Raw genomic sequence first — 4414 nt, 5'->3', positions numbered from 1 at the left:
AGCTGCTCGGATTGATTTGGGCAGGTCATTCCACCAGGAGGGAACATTTAATTTAAAAGTCTGTGAAAGTGATTTTGTGCCTCTTTGTGATGGCACAATAAAGCAACGCTCACTTGCAGAATGCAAGCTTCTAGCGGGCACATAAGTCTGAAGTAATGAATTTAGATAGAAAGCGGTGCAGAGCCAGTGGTGATTTTGTAGGCAAACATTAATGCCTTGAATTTTATGCGAGCAGCTATTGTTAGCCAGTGCAAATTGATAAGAGGTGTGATGTGCATTATTTTTGGCTCATTAAAAATTAATCTTGCAGCCGCGTTCTGGATTAATTGTAGAGGTTTGATAGAACTGGCTGGAAGACCTGCCAAGAGAGCATTGCAATAGTCCAGCCTGGACAGAACAAGAGCTTGAACAAGGAGTTGTGTTGCATGTTCTGAAAGAAAGGGCCTGATCTTCCTAATGTTGTATAAAGCAAATCTGCAGGACCGGGCAGTTTTAGCAATGTGGTCTGAGAAAATCAGCTGATCATCAATCATAACTCCAAGGTTTCTGGCTGTTTTTGAAGGAGTTATGGTTGATGTGCCTAACTGGATGGTGAAATTGTGATGAAACGATGGGTTTGATGGAACCACAAGCAGTTCTGTCTTGGCAAAGTTAAGTTGAAAGGGATGGTCCTTCATCCAGCAAGAAATGTCTGTTAGACAAGCTGAGATGCGAGCAGGTATCGTCGGATCATCAGGATGGAATGAGAGATAGAGTTGAGTGTCATCACCATAGCAGTGATATAAAAAAACGATGTTTTTGAATGACAGAACCTAGTGATGCCATGTAGACAGAGAAGAGAAATGGTCCAAGAACTGAGCCCTGAGGCACCTCAGTCGTTAGATGTTGTGACTTGGACACCTCACCTCTCCAGGATACTTTGAAGGACCTATCTGAGAGGTAAGCCTCAAACCACTGGAGTGCGGTTCCTGAGATGCCCTTTGCCAATAGGGTTGACAGGAGGATCTGGTGATTAACCGTGCCAAAAGCAGCAGACAGATCCAGCAAGATAAGTATTGAAGATTTGGAATCCGCTCTTGCCAGTCTTAGGGCTTCAACAACTGAGAGCAAGGCAGTCTCGGTTGAATGCAGTCAACCTTCTGAAGCCAGACTGGTTGCTGTCGAGGAGGTTGTTCTGTGTGAGAAAGGCAGAGATTTGGTTGAACACAGCTCGTGAAGGGAAACCGGTCTGTAGTTCTCTAAAAGAGATGGGTTAAGGGTGGGTTTCTTAAGTAGAGGGGTTATACAAGCCTGTCTAAATGCTGAGGGGAAAACACCAGTGTGAAGGGATGTGTTAATGATGTGAGTGAGTGCAGGTACAACTGCAGGAGAAATGGCTTGAAGGAGATGAGATGGAATAGGATCAAGCGGACAAGAAGTAGGATGATTAGACAGGATGAGTTTGGAGACTTCTGCCTCAGAGAGTGAAGGGAAGGATGTGAACGAGTGTATGTTTGCTGGTAAGATGTGCTTGACAGATTGTGGTGTGGAAAATGTGCACTGATGGTTTTAATTTTATTAATGAAGTGTGTTAAATGATATAAAATGATGTATAGGCTATATATAAGTATACTACAACTACAAATCTAAATAGGGTCCAGGACTGGATGTTGTGCTATAGACAATTCAAGCACATTTGATTAAGTGGAGCGAAAACACTCCCTAGAGTGTGAATGTCCTCACACTTTTAATTCAGTTTAGCACATGAGAATTCTACGGCTATATATAGGATTTCTGCTGGTGACTTCATACACTTATTTAGAATGTGTTTCATCTTAATTAGTTAAGCTGAATGCGACTGCATTAATTTGTTGTAGTAATGACATCGAGCTGAGAGCTTATCTTGAGGACTGCAGAATTAAAACTTTACGTGATGAAAATGATTAAATAAATAAACTAAACTGAAGCTACTTATAAACGGATCACTGAAGAATCGCACACACCATTTGTGTTGAGTTGGTGGCATTAATTATTAATTTGTGTGTTCAGTAACAAACACGCGGTGCAGTGATTTCAAGATTTCAAGGTGTAGTTTAAAGAAATGGTCAAGATTGCCAGCGCTGTGACTAAATAAATTAACTTTTTCGATATTATTTTCATAGGGTTCAGCAGATTCAGCTGTCAATAATCAGTGTATCGTATATATTTAGTTAATTCAACATTTGTTGACAAATTCCAAGAATCATTAAAGAACGTGAAGGTTGATGGGTGGGTAGTTATTGTTGAAATCGCTGTGAAAACGACATAAACAGTTAAAGATTAATTAAGACATTGACGTGAGGATTATGTGCTTTTTATGAAGAAAACACCTTGGTTTGCTAACATTTATTCTCCTTAAAGACGATAGATTGCGATGTTTACATACTCCTGTCGCCGTTACGCATTTCCTGGGTCAGAATGTCCCGGAGGTGCCAATGACATAATGCTGATTTTTAACCTAAATCTGCTGATGCTGAAGTTGTATCAAAAGAGGGGGCTATCTGAAATAGTGTTATTGGTGCACACAGTGGCCACAAAAAAAAAAAATTGCACTTAAGTCATACATAAAATTTTTTATTTTTGCACTATAACAAAATATCAAATCAAGTGGCATTGCAACAGTAAGGTTCCGGAAGTGAAAATCCCATTCATTTTCTCCATAGGGGAACCGATTTTGAAGACAGGCCTAATGTGAGCTACAATATTGTTAATCAATGTTTTGTTGAAGCCATTAGCATTATTTCAATTTATTTTCTAAATAATCAACAGTGGAATCCGTGGTGAAAAACTGCATTGCCCATGATTCTGCATCGCCATTAGAGAAAACAAAATGTGGGTGAATTCCAAATGGAAGTGAGCATCCCTATGCCCTACATTAAAATAAGGACACATAGAATTATTCTACTTACATTTGTGTTGTTGAAATCAACCCCGACTTTGCTTCAAAATGCATTACAAGAACCCGTAACCCAAGACCATGTGATCACCAATGGAAATCACTTCCTTGAAGTGACCATCGCATGTTACCTTTGCTAACGGTTCTTCTGGAAGGGCCCTTCATGAAGGGATTCAGTTGTTCACTTTTATTTAGAACATCCCTACAAATGGCATCCCCTTCCCAAAGTGTCCTTCATTTCTCAAACTACTTAAATATGGGTTGTCATTTTATATTTCTCCATAATTTTTAATTCAATTGTGTCATTTGCACTGTTTATTGTAGTTCTCTCTCTCATTACAGCCATTAAGTACACAGCAGGGTCAAAAATGAACTTTTCTATTAAGAGGCAATATTAGCCCCCTGAAATTGATTTCAAGGGGCATTTTTTAAAATCTGTGTAGTCTTTTATGTCAAACACTTAACTTTAACCAGGTACTTCAATCAATCATAATAATACCATAGAACGTTACCAATAGAATTTGATCAACATCAACAACAGTTATCTTTACACTGCAAAGAACTGAAACACGTGACATGGCATTTATGTTTACTTATACAGGCTGTTCAATGCTGCTCAAAGGTGGCATACATGTATTTACACAACAATGTAAAAAGCCTACAGTATATATAACGTATTATTAATTATAAAAATGATATTAATTATTAAAGTAAAAAACAGGAGTTTATTACAGGCTGCAATATTACGACAAAAATTACATTATTGTTGATGATCGCTCTGGATATAGTCATAATGATCGCTAATAATGATAATAATATTAATTATTAATAATAATTGATAGAATACATAAAACATTTTTGTGTTCGGTTAAATGGCTTAACATATTCTGGCTACAAAGACAAACTAAGAACCATTTAAGAATTAAAGAGTTTTTGTCTTTTTTTACGCATTATAGTATATCAAGAATTTATAGCAGCATGAAAGAAATTCAGATTGTGAATAAATTATATGAGAAAAGTGATTATTTCCCATCAATCTAGTGCGAGTAAGCACTTTAAAAAAAAGCTGCTGTTATAATCTCAGATGCTGTCTACACTGTAAAATTAATCTCTTATTTATGCACTTTGTTGTTTATGATGACAAAATTGACAAGAGTGCAGAATGCAGACATGCACTTAATAAATCTTTGGCATTCTCCACAGTGATAAATCGAAATGCCTATGATTGGCCATTGCATTCATTAGCTTAACGCTGCAAAAATGCGTAAAAATAAATCTAATGCAACTTGAACAGATCTACACTTTTTAGTTCATTTTCACATTCCACTCTAATCGTGACAGCTATAATACATTTAGTTTAATTGTGCAGGGGAATTTTAAATTTGAAGGGCATTTTTGTCAATTTTTGTGCCATTTTTGCCCCAAGCCCCCTCCAATTTCTGACCCAATTTGGTCTTTTTTTGAAAATGTAATGTATGCTTAAATCAGACTTTTTTTTTT

Source organism: Sinocyclocheilus grahami, unplaced genomic scaffold (genome assembly GCF_001515645.1).
Source record: "Sinocyclocheilus grahami isolate Dianchi unplaced genomic scaffold, SAMN03320097.WGS_v1.1 scaffold91.1, whole genome shotgun sequence".
Classification (NCBI taxonomy): domain Eukaryota; kingdom Metazoa; phylum Chordata; class Actinopteri; order Cypriniformes; family Cyprinidae; genus Sinocyclocheilus; species Sinocyclocheilus grahami.
The sequence above is the reverse complement of the archived record's forward strand: the minus strand, read 5'-3'. Positions refer to the sequence as shown.